The sequence below is a fragment of the Cardiocondyla obscurior genome, linkage group LG13 (genome assembly GCF_019399895.1).
Source record: "Cardiocondyla obscurior isolate alpha-2009 linkage group LG13, Cobs3.1, whole genome shotgun sequence".
Taxonomy (NCBI): domain Eukaryota; kingdom Metazoa; phylum Arthropoda; class Insecta; order Hymenoptera; family Formicidae; genus Cardiocondyla; species Cardiocondyla obscurior.
This window is the reverse complement of record NC_091876.1, coordinates 4096151-4117256: the sequence shown is the minus strand read 5'-3', so window position 1 is coordinate 4117256 and position 21106 is coordinate 4096151. Positions and strand designations below refer to the sequence as shown.

The 21106-nt window shown below is 45.1% G+C and overlaps 1 long non-coding RNA gene across 1 annotated transcript in view; it reads right to left on the bottom strand.

The window, feature by feature from the left end:
- The window catches only part of LOC139107807 (uncharacterized), a 199270-nt gene that overhangs the window by 99296 nt on the left and 78868 nt on the right, over window positions 1-21106 (bottom strand). Inside the window, exons 5-6 of the long non-coding RNA XR_011546568.1 lie at window positions 6156-6514; window positions 5791-5823 (exon numbers count right to left, since the gene is read on the bottom strand). This is a non-coding gene — a long non-coding RNA (uncharacterized lncRNA). The remainder of the gene's footprint in view (window positions 1-5790; window positions 5824-6155; window positions 6515-21106) is intronic.

Here is a 21106-nt window from a genome sequence, read left to right as displayed (position 1 = left end):
GCGAGTCATCATTTAGATTGGTGGCAGACCAGAGAATTTTACCCCGGAATCTTTGCTGATCGTGCATGTGATATTCAACGTGTCGCGTCTTTCAGATATTAATTTTTCGAATCTCGTTCTTTATTCTAATAACGACGAGGCAGCCGATGTCGCTAAAATTATTATATTTCTAATTAAACGTAATGATAAAAAAATTTAATTAACGGCCTATATTGATATTTTTGAATAGATGACGCTGTGACGAAAAAATTAATAGCCCGCCTCACCTAGACATAAACGTTCGGTCGGTTCGATGTGCTTTCGAAGAGAAGTAACGACAGAAATAAAATGCAATATACGGTTTACGACTCTATAAAAAAAAATCTTTATGGCAGAACGTCCGATGACGTATACGACGATGGTCGCGCGCAAGTCGCGAGTCTCTCCTTAAGATTTATTATTTATTGCGCGCCGGTCCATTGTCGTAACACCTAAAATTGAAGTTGAGTTTTCGTTTCTTGCCGTTCTCTTCCGTTTCATAAAATAGAAGGGATCCTACGTTCCTTACGACCATCCGAGCTCGAGGTGGAGGAAAAACGCCGCGAGCTATTCGATCCATCCCTCGTAAAGCCCGCCCTTTTATCCGCGGCCCTTTGGAGAAACTGATCGAGCGCTCAGCTCTTAAAACAGAGAGAACGATCAAGAGAACCAATTGGCTTCCGCTGTCTAATGATCGAACCTCCGGTGTCGACTGTTCGTCGAACAGCGCATTCGTTTCGCATCTATCGGCGAAGTTGCTCACGTAAAAAAAAAAAAGGGAGGCGGCGAACACGAATGAAGCTGCTCGTAACGAAGAGAAAGCGCGAAGTTACAGGGAACAGAGCGCGCCCGATAAAGGGCGGCGAATGCGATCGACTCGCTCTCGCGACACGTTCGATTAAAAGTTGCAAATTACGCCGGACGCGCGGTGATTTACGCGCAATAATTCCCGTGATCACCTTCCGAAAGAGACGATAACTAACTCCGCTAGCGCGAAGCGGAGCGAAGTTTATTAATCACGCTAATATTGATAATCGAACGCGTTCGAACGCGCCGACGCTTCCATTACGATCGCCATCGACTCATCGGCCCCGGAAAATAACTCGCGCATGGCCTGGCCGCGTGTTTAATTCATAACAAATCTACTAAGCGGGAAATTTTCGACGAAATCGATCGCCGGGCTCGCCTAAGCGTCCTTTTGTCGCGGTATGCAAGTTGCATCGAGCCGCCGGCTACGCCGTCGTCGTCGCCGTCGTCGTCTACGCAATACAAGTGAATCCGTCAATGGCGTCGGACAAAGCGGAATTCAGGCATGAATTTTGCAAAGCAACTAAATTATGCCTAGCCAGCTCGGCATCTTGGATGCCGCGCGACCGCAGGCGAAATCGAATTTTGCATATCTTAGCAGCGGTATAACTAGCCGATCGTAGCCGGCGAATAAGCGATGGACGTCGGGATATTAGCGGACCTGCATACCGTAGTACATTATACAAACCGCTTACACAGAGAGTGCTCTATAATTCGCGGAACTTGCTTATGGCCAGTCGTAAGGATCGGACGAGAGCTCGCCCGCGATAAATAAGACAAGCCCTGCCGTAATCCGTTAAACGTTGAACGTCCCACCGAAAAGCGTCTTGAAATTTTCACCGATCGTTATACCGCGCAATTTTGAACAAATATTTAGCTCTTGAATTTTTTCGTGAACGACTGAAACGTTTTTGCGCCTTCGCGATCGTTATGGGGGGCACGGGAAGGTGAGTCTTTGTGGCCCGTGGAGTTTGAGTGGCTGCCGACGAGCAGCGATTCGTCGGGTAATTGCATTTTCATCGTGGAACCGACGGTCGCGGCAAAAACCCGGTCAGAGAACGCTCGAAACCAATCGCCGAAGGAGGAACGCTTTCTCCATTCCCCGGCTTAGCAATTAAACTTCCGGTGAATCTCGGCATTCGACGCGTTATTAAATGTTTTCTCGCGCCAGAGCCCACTATGATTACGCTGCGGCGGTCGCTTTCGGGTACCGCGTAAGAACGCCGACCGGGAAACAATTAGATCAGCGATTTCTTCTCTGATACACTTCGCGTCTGCACTTTAAGGGTATAATTGGTAAAACGCAAGTAGTAACGGTGAGCGAGCGCTTTTAAAAAAAAAAACCGCGCGATAAAGCAAACGATCGCCGCTCAATGCTGTCCAATTCTATTCTTATATTTGTCAATTATATTTTATTATCGCGCAGATAAATCTTATAAAACTCGCTAAAGTTATACAGCCGTTAAAATGAATGTTATTCATCGAAATTAAATTCATAGATACACGATCGAGAGTAATTTTCCACCTGCGTCGATGCTCAATTAAACGGCGGTGCGCGGGTTTTTTTTTCCCCCTCTTTTTAAAAACGTCGTGCGGTGGATTTTCCGCGTTATTTCCAAGAGTGATCAATGAGCGGCTTTCAACGCACTTTTTTTTTCTTTTAATCCACGGTCGGGAATAAAATCAAAACGCGAGCTCTTTCCCGTGCGTTTATTTTGATATTATACGGAAAAATGAAGGCTAAATATTTTTCAGCGCGCGAACTGTGAAAATATCGAGCGAGGCGCTGGATGGGAATCGCGCGCGATAATCCCGCGATTGCGGCATACCGTGAATCAACGAGAGAATTTTCAATCTCGGAGTGCGTCGATCAAGGGGATCTGCCCGTTTTGGGCGGGCTTCCAATCTACAGTCCATTTACCGCGGATGATAGTAATTCGGTAACTGCGGAATATACCGGTGATTTACCCGAAGCGACACCGTAATCGCCCCGCGGAATCACAAAGAAATCCTCTACACGGTGTACCCGTCGTCGCTCGTAAAATATGCCACGGTGTCCGATAAAACTTTAACGCAGCCGTCACACGGTCCTCTATCGTGCTCCATTACCGGATCGAATGGCCGTGGGACAGAGTTATAAACGCGCTCGAGGGGATTAGATTTTCTTTAAGCGCAGCGTCGCCCATTTCTGGATTCGTTGCGTTACGATCCCCGCGTTTCCAACCACTGTCTTTGTGTCTGGCAAGTTCGGACGCAGCATCGCATTGCGGTTTGCGACCACGCGAGAAACCCCCTGTTTCTTTGACCGGGATGCTTGACGGTTGCAACAGAGTTAAACATGAACGCGCTCGCATAGAGTTTCCGCAATGTAATCTATGAAGTCAAAGGAGCGACATCGCGAACGCATTTCAACGTGTACGTTAAGTCGACTTCGTAAAAAAAAAAAAATTCGAATAAATCTCCTATCCGAATGACTGAATGAATTCCGGTCGGAAATTTTCCACCTACGTGATCGGGATGCGCCATCGGATGCGCCTCTTCAAATCTCACGACGGCCGTGTGCAAGCTCCGATCGTGTCGTTCGCATTAATTTCAGTATCGAAAACGTTCCGCGGAGAGTTACTTCGCGCGGCATTCGCGTTACGTAAACGCAAGAAACGGAAAAAGAGCGGAGGAGCCACTTCACGCGCGCGAAATGCTAATATCGGCATACGCGTAAACTGCAGTTCATTTAATAATCGAAATAAAGCGGCGTTCGAGAGTGGTCTTAGCCCGTCCCGACTCTTATACCCACGTTATTGAACTTATTCGATTTACGACATGAATATTTAGTATTTGCGAAGCCCGTACGTGACGCTAAAATATTCCTTCTCACGTTCGAAGTGTGTGCTATCCCTTTAAAAATATTTCCGGTAAATGCATACGGGACAAATGCGGGAACTGCGCTCGCGATATTTTAACGATTCTTGTCTGGCTGCGCTGGCAGCGTCGTTTAAGCGAAAGAAAAATCCATGCGGGGAAAACTTTTTAAGGAAACAAAGATGCTACGGGTTACGCAGCGGCGTCTTGTTTTCAGAGGCTCCCACCAGGAACCGGGGAGCGATGCACCCTTAGTAGAATACTATTTACTCCGTGTAAACAAACCGGCTCGTGTTTAATCATCCTCGTTTCTGTACGATAGCGTAACTGTTGCAGACAATACGCGTTGACGTCTGCACTTTGAGCGCGATATTTGTTCAGGCTGTCTGAACGGAAGGAAGGCTTCAAAGAGCAACGCAAAACTTCTACAAGCACGGAATCGTCCACGTGGCTCGATGATAATCGAAAACGGGACGTTATAGGCGATCCGAACCGCGTGGGGTAGCAAACACGGACGAGAAATATACCTGACAACATTAATTCGCGGCGCGAAGAGACGGGCGGTTATTGAGATAAAATGACTTCGTTAATAGATGTCTTCGTGATATTGCGGTCCTCGAAAGGTAGGGTGGAACTTAAACGAATAACTCGGGGTCGCGAATAAAACGAAGATCTTCGCGAAACTTCTGCTCGGTAACGGAAAACTTCTGAGCTGCCGAGAGAAAGAGATGGGAAGAAGAAAAAAGAAAGAAAAAAAAAAAAACAAAGAGAGTGAAGAACGTGAGGTACGAATCGATGAAGCCTTTAGGAATACCGCGAAGAGAGCGAGGCGAGGAAAACGGTGACCAAGACTCGGAAGCCAGAGACGAGACGAGAAAAAGAAAACGGTGAAGTTCAGTAGGCTCGGAAGAAGCGGATTATGCAAATCTTTGACGACACGGTGCTAAAACCGAGGAGAGATGGCGGTGCTGATAAAAAGTTTGTCCTCCGGTGAAAGTAAGTACCAGTCGGGGGATATCAGTAATTGGATTTAGCGGTCTCTTATATATTCTAACAAATCTCTCGCAGATCTCTCGTCCTTAGACCGCGCTTACAGATTACAGGGTTACAACAGCCGAGGGAGGGTGAAAAATTCCTATTCGCCGCTATTATTTCGAAAATTCCGCTCATAAATAATCAACGACGGTCGTTTGCGCGGGTGTGCGTTTTATTTCTCCCGCAAACGTGAAAAATTGCGAATGCAGTTCAATATCGTCCCCCGATATAACAATTGACGCGAGACAATATTGCTTTGTCGTGGCCGTGGAAACAAGGAGCGACGAAATGGCATAAAGCTTTCGGACAGATAAATACGTGTAAGGGGTATAAGTCATCCATTATTAATCTCGCGTGTTGAACTTTACCCGTTATCTCGTAAATTCTCATACATCGAAGTTGTTACCGCGAGGCGTTCCTTTCTTTGCCTCCCGCGATTCTCTACTTTCGCCTAACTCCTTCGCGCCCTCCCCTCATCTTCCTCGCTAACGTTAGTTGCAAGATGCGCGTCCGCAACTTTGATAACTTCGTCGGCGACCAAGAGTATCGTAGCTGCGGGGATATAATTTATTTCTCTCTGCCTCTTGTTAAGATAAGAAAGGATCGATTAACTTTGTCAAGGCGCTATCAGGAAAACTCGCCGAAAAAAAAAGAAACGAGGCTGTAGCCATGTAGTCTAAGAGTAAAGAGCGGCGCGCATTATTGCCCATTTTGAAAGTCTACTTTGTTTTACGATGGAGAATTTAAAGCGAGATAAAAAGACTCGAAAGTTTTTACATTTACCGCAAAAATGTTACGTCGGTAATTTTTAAATTATAAACTTACGATAAGGTTTAATTATAAATTACGAATTTTTTAATATAATTATTAATTATTGATTTTTGGGGAATTATTAATTAAATAATCCTATACTAGAAGAATTAAACGTATGTAGCTTCAAAAAAAAAGAGTTTCGTGATCGCAATTCTTTAAAAAAATATTGCGATAAAGGCTGATCCTATTTTAGAACGCTCAAGTACGAGATTCAATCGCAGACACTTTTCCGCAAAAATAAAAAATAATTGGACTCACCGAGCTGCAACAGCGGAATAGTAGAACTTTCATCTGTAAAACACAAAAAATCCAAATTATTACAACGGTCAAATAATTTTAATTTTGATCAAATTATTATTACGTACATAAAGACAGAATTAACATTAACGAGCTCAAAGAATTTATTTGTACAAACAAATTTTTATAAAGTACAATTAAACAGAAAGAAAGAAAAAAATTACTTTAACTCTCAAAGTAAAAATTGCCTTCTAAGTTTTACCAGCAAATTATTTAACGTAAATATTAATTAATTTCAATTATCTATTTAAATGATTAAACTCAACAATTTTAAATAAAAGGACATTTAATGCACAGTGCAAATAATAATAAAAAAAATTAGTTACCATGTAGTTGGTCCGCTGATGCCCGATGTCTTTCCGAGACCTGCTCCTCCTCTCAGCACAGGACAGTCTCACAAGAAACTCGCGAAATGCGCGGATAAAAATCGCACGGCACTTTACATACGGCACTCCCGTCTCTAAAAATTGCGACCGAGAATGAGATATTTCGCCGATTACTAAACGACACGTCCGAAATTTCGGACGATTAGGTTAGGTGAACCGATTGCAGCTCGTCAAGCTTTAATGAAATTTATCGGCGAATAAAGTTACGCGAAACGGAATACGGCACTTTTGACGAACCAGCTGCAGTTTTTTCAGCAAATAATGACGACGAATACTCGTCAAACGCCATGGCTCTTTATCTGAAACAGAAAAATACGTACTTGGTTAATGACAAATCGCTGCGTTGTAATTATACATATTATTACGAAGTATTCGGTTCGTACGTACTCTCTGCGCATCAAATCTCAATCAAGAAAAATTAATTCGCGTTGGCCGAACACGTTCGACACCTCCGATTAATGCCCGACTCTGTCTATCGAGTACAATAACTTTTTTATGACTATTTTACGACAATTGGCAGCGCACGCGTAGGCGGCCATTATGTGCACCGAAGCTACACTTTAACATCGAGCGCGGACACTACTTGCTCCGTACATGACCGACCGAAAGAATCGAATGTAGGTTACAGGTATAAATAGAGATACAACTTACGTTGTGAAGGACAGGTAAGTCGTAGGCGTTCTGCATGTATAGAGAACGAACTGAGGAGTGATTTACGTCGCGGTTGCATTACTCTTTGCTATACGAAAAACTGGCGACGTACGCGGAGCAGCTCTTGAGCACATGCTATACAGTCGACGGTCGAGAGGGGAACTGACCGCACCGTGAAATCTGCAGGCAGCTAGCCGCTAGTGCTGCCCGTAGGGCACGCACGCGCCGTGCGCGCACACCACTTGCTCCGTACATGACTGACCGAAAGAATCGAATGTAGGTTACAGGTATTAATAGGGATACAACTTACGTTGTGAAGGACAGGTAAGTCGTAGGCGTTCTGCATGTATAGAGAACGAACTGAGGAGTGATTTACGTCGCGGTTGCATTACTCTTTGCTATACGAAAAACTGGCGACGTACGCGGAGCAGCTCTTGAGCACATGCTATACAGTCGACGGTCGAGAGGGGAACTGGCCGCACCGTGAAATCTGCAGGCAGCTAGCCGCTAGTGCTGCCCGTAGGGCACGCACGCGCCGTGCGCGCACACCACTTGCTCCGTACATGACTGACCGAAAGAATCGAATGTAGGTTACAGGTATTAATAGGGATACAACTTACGTTGTAAAGGACAGGTAAGTCGTAAGCGTTCTGTACGTATAGAGGATGAATTGAGAAGTGATTCACGCCGCGGTTGCATTACTCTTTGTCTGCTATACGAAAAACGCGACGTACGCGGAGCAGCTCGAGTACATGCTATACGGTCGACGGTCGGGAGGGGAACTGGCCGCACCGTGGAATCTGCAGGCAACTAGCTGCTAGCGCTGCCCGTGGAAGGAGCACGCATGCGCTGTGCGCGTCTTCATGTACTCCCGAGTTCACGACGTTACCCATCTCAACGGTACAAAATTTAATTCATTATAAAACAAATTACAGGTTGAATATTATATGAATGATTAATGAAATGTTATTTTTAAGGTATCGCGATGCTATGGTCGATTCATATTATTTCCTGCAAAGAGTATGTCGCGTTTAATGTCCAGCTGATGCCTCGTCGTCGGTGTCTCAATCATGAAGAGCATCGCCATGACTCGGAACATGAGCCTTTTTACAAGCAAGCGAGAAAGGTTCGTAGAAAAATAATAGCATGATACATCAGCGGTCTAAGGCACGACAACGAACGTAGCGAACAAGACATTCGTTACAATTTCCAGGCTGAATATTATATGAATGATTAATGAAATGTTAATTTTAAGGTATCGAGATGCCATGGTTGATTCATATTATTTCCTGCAAAAAGTACGTCGCGTTTAATGTCCAGCTGATGCCTCGTCGTCGGTGTCTCAATCATGAAGAGCATCGCCATGACTCGGAACATGAGCCTTTTTACAAGCAAGCGAGAAAGGTTCGTAGAAAAATAATAGCATAATACACTGATCTAAGGCAAGACAACGAACGTAGCGAACATGACATTCGTTGGTGATGAGTAGTATCGGTATGCCATTTTTGTAATGATTTATCTTTTTGTGAATTAATGTCGCGTTCACTGTTTGTTCGATGTGTCGCTATTGTAAGTATAAACACAGCTCGGCGGTCGGTCAACCGGTCGGCTCGTTGTCTCGCATGACCCTTGTAAATACTCCCGCATTCCTTTGTCGTCGAGCGGTATACAGCGTATAAAATAATAATCAAAATTCTGCAACTGTTACAAAATAAGAAAAATATACACCGACATTTACTCTCGCGGTAGAAAGTCGACCAAGCGAAAGACCAACGTAACGGATGATAATGTCGCGGTATACGATATAATAGTAGTTCAACGCGCTGTAAGAAAATTTATATGAGAAATATTTAATGAATATTATGTCGCACATTACATTCAACGCATCACGATTTTCTAAATAATGGACACGTCGCGTTACTTTTCAATTAAATCAATCGTTTAAAAATTACGTAGTCGACTTAGAAAAATTATTATGAGTACTGTATGGGTGAATGTATAACTCATATTTCAAAACACGAAAAGGGCCGGTTAGGTGTTTAAAGTGCCATAAAAAATACGCAGGTCTGTAAAGTATATCGTTGATAATTATACGTAGGAGTGTATACTTTACCGCAGAAGAAGCAAAAGTGCAAAAACGGCACGCTTTATAATGTATAGTCGAATATAAACCAAAAAAAAAAAGAAATCTGCAGAGGGATGTGTGAAGGATAAACGGAAGGATCAGAAGACTGAAATGCATGGCGCCGAAGGTTCGTGCAGCTTCGTAAAAGATCCTTGGGACAGAATACGTAATCGTAGCCTCTTCTTATAAGTAGCGCAGCCTTGTTACCCGGGGATTTTTCCCCCTCGGAAATCCGGGAAGCGAGACTTGCGTGACACCAACGACGTGAGAAGGATCTAAAGGGTCTAAACGGAGCGCGTGATTCCGATATTTTCGCAGCTTGGCAAACGAAATCGATTTCCCATTTAGAAAAAAACTACCATTGCGAACGAATGCTTTAATAAGTAATTTCTCGTCGTTTAAGTAATACTTTGCTCCCTAAAATTCAGAGAGTACGTATAAAATCATGAAAAATCGTAATAATAATGCACGATAAAAAAGGGGCTTTTAACTTGAAAATATAATAGTATCATGACAGAAAAAAAATATAAGACGGCGATTCGAATCGCTATTTTTATATTTTACAATATCAGAACCGTTTAGCTGTAGAACGGCGAGGTTAAGGAATTCACCTTTTCGAGAACCTCAGGCCAGATGACCCTGCGTGACGCCAACTACGTGAGAGGGATTTAAAGAACGCGTATACTTCCATTCGCTGCTTCGGTAAACGGATTTGAAATTCTGTCGCAGGACTATCGATAGGAAAAATATTATGATCGCGGGACGACAGGTGATGTCGTTTTAAATGTCGCCAAGAACGATTTAGACCTTCTCCGCATCTATATGGTTATTGCGCGTCATATTTCCTTGTCGTTTTCTTTAATATCGCGTTACAGCAGCGGAAAACGCTACGAATTTATTAGCGTCGATTTTCTTTACGAGAAAAAAAAAAAAAAAAAAAGGAACACGGCCTGCCCGGCAAAACCGAGGGAGGTTTGATCTCGCCACGTTAAACTCACCCGGATGAGCGAGAGGTGTATTCCTCCGCGAAATTGTGCGCCGCCTCGGTCCGCGACCTCGTTTGCACTTAACTACCAACTAGGATGTCGCATGATATTGCCATTTCCGCAGAAAGACAAATAATGCAGATGCACTCGGGAGACGTTATTTCGTTGGGCGCAAAGTTGGAAAGAGACCCCTCCCTCCGCGAAAGCGGCCGTGCATTCTTGCCGCTGAGATATGAAAATTTGTTGAAGGGAAAAACACGAAAGACACATCGTTAACGTCGTCGACGTTCTTTATCAGAATCCGCTCGCAATTGCGCGCTCGTTCTGCGAAGCAGAGGACACCGGGACCAGAAGGGATGATAACAATTTTTCGTGATTTGATAAGCGCTGGAAACCCGATCGAGACTGCGCTGTACAGACCCACGCACACGCGAGATAAATTTTGCCACTCGCAGGATCTTGACTTGAAGTTTACAACAGCGTCAATTATAAAGTCTACCCTCGTCACTTGCGGGAATTAAAGTTGTGACGCTTATTAAGAGGCCGCTTGTTAACGGCGTATGGATAATGAATATTTACTCGTCAGCGCGACTCTTCGCGGTAAGAATATTCAAGCAGAATAAAAGCTGCTGCATTTTAAGCAGCGAAGCGGTAAACGAAGCGTATCCCCCGGAGATACAAATCACAATTCGCATATACATGTATAGAGATGTCGGATATATTGAAAATAAAATTAATTTAAATAAAAATTAATTTTCAATTTTTCTTTTTTTTTCACAAATATAAATCCGGGTTGCCTAATCTTTATGAAAATAAAATATATACAAAATTAAATTTATACGAAACGTAACAATATAAAAATAAAATATTTAAAATTGAAATACGTGGATCGTAATATTACATTAACAAAAACATTAAAATAAAAGAAAGGATCAGCGAGCAAAATAAATTGTACGTATTTGCGGAAAAAAAACAGATCGCAACGGACGCTTTAGAAGCAAAATATTCGTGGGAATCAGCTGAAGCGTTTATTACGGGCTTCCGCGTTTTGTTGTACGCCAGAATTTTTGCGCGCGGAAGCGTGCTCCACTCCGACGGGACGCGCGAAAACAGTATGCATGCGCGATTAGCATTTCTGAACTGCCTGCTGCACCGCCGTCGCTTCATATTCAACTTGTCTGGGCCGCAGCCAATCAGCACGTACTCTCGGCGAGTCGAATGAAAGATTCAGCGCGTCGGCAAGCGTTTCAACACTCGTCTTGTGCATAATCCGCAAGCGATATTCAGTTTTCACGGCCCACCGGGGATCAAAAAGCTAAACTAGTTTCGCATCTAATTTCCTCGGCGAATCCGTGTCTCCGAATTAAATCGGGATTAAAATCGGGTCGCCGGCAATCGAAATGAAATTTACCGTGGCTCCGAGGGACTCGCCCGTCAAGTAAGTCAAGGCCGGGAAAAACGAGCGCGCCGGGAGTTGCACGGTATTTAATTCCAACAGCAATTCCAGCCGCGATAAATCAACACGGCTGCGCGTCCGCAGTATGTGGATAATTACGATTTACATTTTGGAAGGGCTTTGACGCAAATACCTATTTATTCCGGATAAATAAAGACCACCGAATTTACGCGCGGCCAATCACACATCCGTCGCACTTGAAAGATTTCCCGTCGACGCGCAATTATTACCTGCCGCATAAGCGAACAAAGTGATTATATTTGCCCCGATATATTGTATACACCTCAATATAGGCGTAACAATGCTGCAACGCTGCGCTGCTAATCATCAAAAAGGCATTAACTTGTTTATTCACCGGGAATCGATAATCGGCACGTAAAATCGGCCACAGAGAGAGAGCTAGATAATTATTATGCAAGATTATATAGAATCGCACAATCGTGTTTGAATAATAATTATAGTGGAGCTTTTAATTATGCAGATAAGGATTGCCATGACACTCGATAACCGTTCGCGTGCCCTTGCACCGTGAATGCAATTAAAGAACGAGGGGAAAAAAAATAAAAATTGTCCAGACAAAGAAGAGGACGTAATCGAGTTGCCGGGCGGAAAGACTGGTCGGCAGACGAATAGGAAATCCTCCGCTCGGATAAAATACACCTAGCGCGCAATTGGCGGGCGCGTCTACGTCTCGCAGCTTCCGCCCGGCACTCGGCCGGGAGAATGTAATTACCGATTTAATTAATTGGACTTACGAACGTAGAACAAAGTAGCTCGCACCAGCCCTCCTTCCGCCGCGCCGAGTTACCCGGAGTGGACACTGTTTGGCAGTGATAACAATGGAAGTGTATCAATTATGAGTGCCGGCATTGTTGCCCGGCATATACCCGCCCGCTTTCGCAAGTAATTCCATTATAACATCGAAACCAACACAGAAGATCCCGTTTGCCGCAACCGTTTGTACAGCCTTTCTCTCTGGCCACGAATTGCGCGATAACGATTAAATCGCGGCAACGTGCGACTTTCGAGGACCGCTTTTGCGCACTTGTCGCGATGCTCCCGTGGTAAAATGATTATTTAAAGTGCGGTCTCGTTCCACCTCCCCTCTCGCCATTGTGCCGTTTGCGTTCTGGAACTCGAAATTGCATCGGCGTCGCGTAAGAAAGTTCCGGATAAGCATTTCACTTCGTAAATTCATGAATTATAGATCGAGTTGACGCTGTCAGTTTTGCATTTTGGAGCACGCTCGGTGGATACATCGAAAGAGACCAACAGCTGCGTTAAAATGGGAATTTATGCCCCGAAAACAGGGATATTGAACAATTTTTGTGATACAAGTAACTGCGAGAACTGAACCAGACTATGTTTATATTAGCATATATTTTTTCGTTTTTAGCGGCACATGAAAACGTGAACGCGAGAATTTTGTGCGTAACGAACAACCCTTTCGGTTTTATTCCCGTTTCGCCCATTAGAGATTGCGAGCCCCGTGCACGACTCGCGATCTACAAATATCATTTTAAAATCTATATATTCGGATATTTCACGGTAAAAAAAAAAAAAAATTCTCTTTAACGTCGACCAAAAATGCGACCCGTCGTTTTCGGTATTTTTTCCATCGGAAGAAAAGTAACGGCTCATTTTTCACGCTTGACACGCATAAAACCAAGTACCGAGAGCGACTAGGATGGCTCTTTGATAATATTGACATACGAAGAGTTGGATGAAGTAGAAAGAGAGAAAGAGAGAGGACGAGTAAAAAGAGAGAGGCACGAGCTTCGCGAACGTGTCTCGTGCATGTATTTCGCACGGAAATGTTTACACCAGGCATCGTTGCTTCAATGTCCTTCCAGCGGCTATGAATTAATGTTGATGTGCGCGAAACGCGGACGACGCGAGCGGGCGTAGGTACGTTTCATTAATAAAAACTATCACGTCGGAGATTAATTATTATGGAAATTCACTTTTAATCAGTTTTACGACCGCGCGAATGCCGCGTCGCCCGTGTAATTTTTCTCTCGGCCGGGACGCGCGCCATAAACGGTGAAATCCGCCGATTCGCGACAGGAAATATTAACTAACTAACAGCGACTGCGGCGCGATCGATCACTTGGCCGCGGATTGCGTATACGCGATAGAATCGGCACTGTCGTTCCAACGGCACTGAAGTGTCATAAGTGGCCCGCGAGCTAATTCTATTCGATAATTAACATAAATCAGATATTATTGCAAATAGGAGATAATTAAATGCAATTTCGATCGAGTAATCGGCCATTATTAACGGTCAATCCCCAACAATGGGTATTCCGTGTTCGCATAAATTCCACATTAATTTAATGGCTCCAGAGTATTATCTCGCGTATCCTAGACCGTCGTCGTTCGAGGGTGATCCTTCGAATGATAACGGAGTAATACCGGTGATTACGGTTCGAACATGCAATCGGCTTATAAAGATCGAGCAAACAGAATCGCGTTTGATCACGGTCAACTGCGCGAGTTTCCTCTTGCCTTTCCACCCGGCTTCCAATCTGTTATTAAATTAAAGAACGGCACCCACTCTCGCAACCCCGCCCAGCGCTCGTCGAGTGGGTATCTGCGAATTCTCCGGGGTTAACGGAAGGGTGTTAGACAACGGGGAGGACAAAGGCGATTTCACCCTTTACTCCGAACTGAAGAGGGATCCTCCTCCTTAAGTTTCGAATAATATTGACACTGGGCAGAGGCTCCGCAGACGAACGACGTATAATTCAGGACCAGGGTTGGCTGTTTACGCGCTCGCCGGTCCTCGCTGGCGCTAACGACGTTCTCACCCCGGTTTTAACAAGTCAACGAATAATTCAGCGCTTTAATTACGACGTATGTCCCGAGGGTAGCTCAATATTGCATGCGGCGCGGCGTAGTCGTCGGTAATGCTTCTTCACTGTCGGTTAGACGCACGTAAACACGTGTACATATGTACGCAAGGTGCATATACGGGCCGGACGAATCCGCGTTTGGCGAGAAAGGGGAGGAGGGGAAGGGGGGTCCCGCGTCAAGAACATTCGTTCCAACTTTTCCCATCCTTTAACGCCGCCTTCTCCACTTCGCTCGTCGCTTTATCAAAGCCGGCCGACTCGAATTGACTCGCGGCCCACGAGAAATATCGCTCCCGAGATCGAGAGGCGAGCTCTCCGGCTACGCCATTCGCGATACGTTCCGAAAAATGCAGCGAGGGCAGGCGTTTTCTTCGCGAGATGGATAAGCACCGCAACGTGTTCCGGAGCCTAATGTTAATTAAAATTTACGAAAGAATTACAAAAGAATAAAAAATGATGTAGTATAATAATACCGCATAAATAGTCGTGATTCACGGCTGAGAGTCAGGGAATCATAATTTATATTCTGAATAAAGGCACGTCGTAATTCTCGGGTCTCCCGAGCCGGAAGTGTTTCTAAATTCGGCATTTAGCCGTCCTAATGCACCTCGGCGTGGTCATTATTTACAGACGGTGCTTTAATAAGCACGAGGTTCTTCGAACCTATGCGCATCCTGCGAATCGTTATTCAAAGTCTACAAGATTTCCGGTATACGTACGATACTATGCAAATGATAATGTTTCTGCTAGAAAAAAAAAAAATCTCCTGTTCACGGAACTGTTCCAATACCTTTTTCATTTTTCTCTTCTGCAATATTATTTTTGCCGGTGGAGAAACTGTTCGTATTTTAGTTTTCTCTCAATGCAATCGATATATTTTTATTTTATTATTATCAATTTTCGCGAAATCCTTTAAACCTAATAGATATCCGGCAAGAAATATGAACGCGACGCGAAGATTGGAGAGAAGATTACTCTTGCTGTTTATCGATATTCGTGGCGCTTGAATTACACGGCCTGTCGATGTAGTTCCATTCCGTAAATCTACACGAATCACCCACCACTTTCTGCCGTCCAATTATTCTCGATGGAGTGGATAAAGTGCACGATCACTAGCGCTTGTTCATTCAGAACGATCTCGCCAGGACGTTATATCGCGACTTAACGGATACGATAAACGGGAACGTTCAAAGAGAATACCGATCAAACTCGAATATTTTCGCGACGGAAAATTTGTTTTTAAATTCCGGAAAAGATAAGATAACTGAACGAAGAAAGCACGCCAAAAATAAAAAATCAAACGCATCGCTTTAACTTTAATATTCAAACGTAGCGATAAAAAATGAAATAAAATAAGATCCCTGCCGTCTTTCAGCTTTAATTATGAAGATCAATCGATTTTGAAATAAAGATATTCGCCATATAATTCAATGGTATTTCCACGTTCTTTTTATTGCGCCCGGAAACTTAATTAAAAGCAACTGGTCTACATTTTTCCGCCACTCAATTATTCCCAAACGATCGAGCACAGCTACATCGTCGCGCGCTGAAGTATATCCCGGCGCGGCGTGCCACTCTTCCGGGGGAGCCAAGTCCTCCAGGAAGTCCTGATTTGAATCTACACGGCCTGTAAAGTTCATTAGATTTAAATATTTATGAGGTGGGCCGCACGAGCGGCACGGGCCCCGGGTCAATTTGGCGGTGCGGAGAGAAAACGACTTCGATTCTTTATTCCCGTGGGGAACGCGATGCGGCAGTGGCGGCGGCAACTGCATCTTCCTCGGGCGGAAAGTTTTCCGGCCGCGGATTACGGGAGAGGAGACGGCCCCCGAAGACAAATGGCGAGTTTAATTGGCCGGACCGCTCCGCGAATTGGAAGTCTTGCCAGGCGTCGCGCAAAACAACCGGCGACGGCCCCAGATTGATTGCATAATGCGTGCGGCTGGGATTTTACTTTTAGATTACGTATTGTTTATTCCCCGTTCCTCGCGCGTCTCGCAACGCCCGCGACTCATTACGCGTTTACCTTTCAGCGACAAGCGTGCCGACGCGATCGATAGCGCCGGCGATCGAATTTCGTAGCTGATACCTTACTTCATTCGTCGCGATGCAGCGAAAGAAACTTTAATCCAAGATACCGTCAAGGGTAGTCGTTATTTTTCCACCTTGGCGAATTACCAGCGGTGTCAGTTGACGATCGAGCTGTCAATGGTTCGGTAGCCGCACGTAAGAAAAACGATACGAGACATTCTCGCCGAGACGCGGATTCGCCTCGGAACGACGATCCTTCAACGGTACGAATAATGTTTTACGACCAATCTGAAAATGAGGCCGTAAACGGTGGGTGGATATGAAATTGCAACAAAAGGGACCCGATCGGCCGTATACTTATAAACGGGCCGGATATAAATTTGTCTCTACCCAGGGATTAAGTGTGGGTTCCTACAACGTGCCGGATCTTACGAAACCCGTGGATTCCCAACGCCCGTGCCGGAAGCTGCCGCACGGATTCCCGCGGGATTCGATCGCCGGCGGGGGCGCGGTTTGATGGACGGGGCGATAAAACTTTGGCAGCGGCGTAAATCAACCGAGATCGCGCTAGGAGAATACCGGCAGCTTGGAGAGCCTAACGCGGGGCCCTTCACTGGGTTAGGACGACGTAGTGGTCAAACCCCACGGCGGCGAGATCTTCTCTCGGCCCTTCGCCATCTCCCTCTTCGACCGAGATCTCTTCGCGTGAGAGCCCGAACCCGAAACCATAGATCTCTTAGGCTTCTCGCCCGGGGGACCCGCGTTCCAATTTCACGGGGTCGCCGGTCGCCGGCCAAATAAAAGATTCCGCAGCTCCTCCGCGCTTTGCGTTTCTGGCGCGAGCGGGAAAATCGATCGAGCAACGAAACTAACCGGCGCGGCAAACTTCGAGAAAATATAATGAGGTGTCGCGTTACCACGGAGCATATCTTAAGATGATACACCGTCACAAAGTATGGATATCATTATCGGCGCTTGTAATCATTAGTAGCGAACTTATAACAGATCATTTTGTGATTTTTGTCCCCGGCATATATATTTGTAAATTTGTATATTTTGCAAGGCTATTTTCATTTACATTTTTTAATTACGAACAGTAATTACGAATATGATACATGAAATTATTTAAGGAGTCTGCTTACCCTGATAATTTCTAAAATCCGCGGTTTTTCATTAATTTATTAACATATACATGATCAAAACTTAAAATTAATATAACGCGATAGTTTTCTCAAAAAGAATTCTTGAAAAACCGTTAATTTTAGAAATTGCCTGGGTGGGCAAACCCCTTAATTCTCAACAAGCTATACTTCCCGAATTCTTTAACAAAAACGTGACTTTAGCCAGGGATTTAAATGACTATCTTTCCTCTCATAAAGTTCGCTCGAGCGGGAAGAAATCATCGCTGAAACAAGGTTGACTTCGCAGTTGAAATAAGGCGATAAGTTTGACGATCGCCACTCGACACACTTTCGCATAAATATCGCAGAAACTAAATACCTGTTGAATTGTTTCATGCTTTTTGCCTCCGGTCAATATATACGACGTTAGATAACCGTCGATAATTACGAAAGACAAGAAAGTAAATGGAAAACGAAAGCGGAAATCGCTCTCGCTGTCAAATTGCAACGTAACAGCGAAATGTAAAATACAAAACTGTGCAAGAACCTCTAAATTTAATTAGAAAATTTATCACAAAATTCTCACCGGTTAAAATTAATGTAATTAGAAAAGTATTTTCAATAGACTGCCTTGATTCATTATACTTTTTCCTCAGCTACGGGACAGAACTTTAACAATTTAGCGGGGATTATAAATCTCTCGAAAATTCCTTAAAGATAACTAGGAAGAAAAGTAATCAGATTTTTAATCACCCTGGCGACAGCGTCGCGAACGACCGCGATGGGCCGCGGTTAGGTGGAAGGAAAAAAAAAAAAGGAAGAGTCCGGAGAATCGAGAAGATACCCAAAGAATGCGCGTCACGGCGGGAAACACCGTCGGCTGAATTGGCGGCAGCATCCGCGCAAACGACGAGAGGCGCGCCAACAACGGCGTTACGAGAAGGAGACGTGCAAATTCCGGCACGAGAGAAGGAAAAGGATAACGATCACGTGCCTTTACGGACGTGTACCGACTGTCGTCCCATGCCAATAAGCTCGCTAGGATTTCGAGGCAACGGAATGAAATCCAGCATTCCGACGGAAACGCGCCCGACCGTCTTTTCCGGGGCGCGGCGTTAGAGACGACGGCGGCGCGGCATAGCGGCTAAAATAATCGCGTCCGCCGGAATGAAGGGAGAGAAAAGGGTGGAATTTCCATCCCGCGAGGAAACGGCTAATGGTTTTAAGGCGGTTGGCAATCACCTCCGGCACGATTAGCGCGGACGGCGGCTAAACTGCGGTCCTCGTTGCACTCCTCCGTTTTAAACTCGTGCTTCGAGCGCGTTCGCGGCGGAATAAAAGCATGCTGGCGTACTTAAAAAAAAAAAAAGAAAGAGGACGAAAGCATGTAAGTACTCTCTGCAGGCGTGGAAGATGCAGGATTCTGGAATTGAACGCGACCACAGCGCGCGGGAAACGTGATACGCGAGCGCGAGCGAAAAATAGAGAATCGCCGTATGCACCGCACGGAGCCGCGTGATGTTTGTTGGGCCGGGGGCAAATTTATGGCGCCGACCGGTAAGTCGGGATTTAGGAAGAAAAATGTTGGCGAGAGACGCGTATGATTGCGCGGTCCGCGTTTAATCACGCGCGTGCAAGCCGAGGGCGCGCGGACGAATTTTTCTTCCCAAAGCGGATTAGTTGCAGATACGAGCCGCGGCAATTATCGCACGGCCCGGCGACGTAACGGCTTATTATTGTGTAATGCGTAAACTTCGTGGACCGTAAATTACTCGAGGAAAGAGCCGTAACTCCCGCGGCAGCGACCGAAAGTCTTGACAAATCTGTAAGAATTTCTGTCAACTGCGATAAAAATCCGATATAACTTGTCGCGTAATTCTCCGCCTCGTTAACGAGGGTATTAGCGAAGTTTTTCTCAAATTTCGAAACAAGCCCCGAGAAATGGACAGCAATAACAGTCTGCCTCGTGCCTAGGCGCGTTTCTATCGTAGATCGATATTCATTTATTGAGTTTCAAGTCATTCTACGTAAAAAAAAAAAAAAAAAAAAAAAAAACATTCGGCGAGGCGATGGATTTTGTTTGTAAATTCGTCAGCACTTATGATTTGTCGGGCGTTCCTCCTTGTTCAATGCGCGACTCACCCGGGACCTGCAACGCTTCAAAAGCGAGAGCAAACAAATTGTTCTGGGCTCGAGGCGAAGCGCCACGTCTTTGAAATGCAAATTCTGTGCGTTTTGAGATACGGCGGGGGCTTTCATAATTTAAGCCGATTCTTAATTCGTAAGAGGTCGTTGAGACAACGGGCTGGTAAACTTCAAACTTCCGCCTTGTTTTCCGCGAGCTTCGGCGTCGGGAGGGAGATGGGAGCGGGCAGGCTGAAGTAACGAAAGGAGAGAAATAGAGTCCTCGTTATTGCTCGTGATAAATGCGCTCTTCTGATAAGGCTGCTACTTTAATATTGCACGAAGAAGCAATGATAAATATAACCATAAAAATAGAGCGGATAAAAGTGTCTATTACGATAGTACTAACGCGCATCCCCTTTTCTCGTATATCAATGACACTTTATTATTATTTCTCCGAGAGAGGGAAAACGTAATCATTCACCCACGGCTACACGTCGCCGTTCGCAAAGTGTCACGTCCGGTTCTCGCAGCCCTAAGGTCTAAATAAGACACGACCGTCGCTCTCGCGGAGGAGGGAACCACGCCGCGATCAAGGAGCGCAAAAACTGTAATTTCCTCGAATGCATTCGCGAGTACGAGCATTCGCCGTTACAACCGTTCGCAAGAAACGACCCGGACTCTAAGAAGCACGCAATTAAGCCAGCTTCCCTCTAATATTCTCGGCCGAAAAAAGGCAAAATTTTCTCGTAAACGTGCCGGCGATAATTGTTGCCCGCGTTAAAGAGGGAACGATGCACGCAATAGCGGAAGTATCCTTATTTTCTCGAGTCGCGTCGCCGATCACGAGAACGGCGAGAGCAGGACGAAGGTGACGAATGTCGAAGAAACGACGAGCTTCCATGCCGGTTGTTTTACGAGGGTGTATCCGGCGTCTATTTACCGTGCTTTTTATCCCCCTTTCCGTCCCACTCGTTCTCTCGCCCCCCCTTCCGCCACCGTTCATCCCTCCGAGTTCTTTAGCGGTTTTGCTCGCGCCCCTTACCGCTGTTCCTGCCACGAATGAAGAATAAATGATGCTGTACGGCATGACGTCCCGACGTCGACGCCGTCGTTTTTCATGAGATATCCCCGTCCTCCGTTTCCGATTAACTCGTCCTTACTTTTGACATCCGGTCTTCTCCGCACTTATTATGCTCGCCATGTGAGACGTACAACATTGTCGCGTGTCACTATCTCATACAGTCGCGAATATAAAACGTTAAATATTCCTCGCTCGCGGAAGTCGATTTAATGCGTGTAGCGCTAAAACGTTTTCAGGCCAGCTTGATTTATGTTTGTTCACGCCTCGTATCGATTATGTTCACTAATGCGTTTGCCTGATCTGTATATGTTAATGATTACATACGAGCAGATGCTTTAACGTTATAAATAGCATTTACATTAATTACATAGGCTCACAAAAAAAACCTTCTGCTGGCGATTTAATCAGACGATTTAAATGTACTTTTTTTTTTCTTATAAGTATGTGTAATTTTTAAC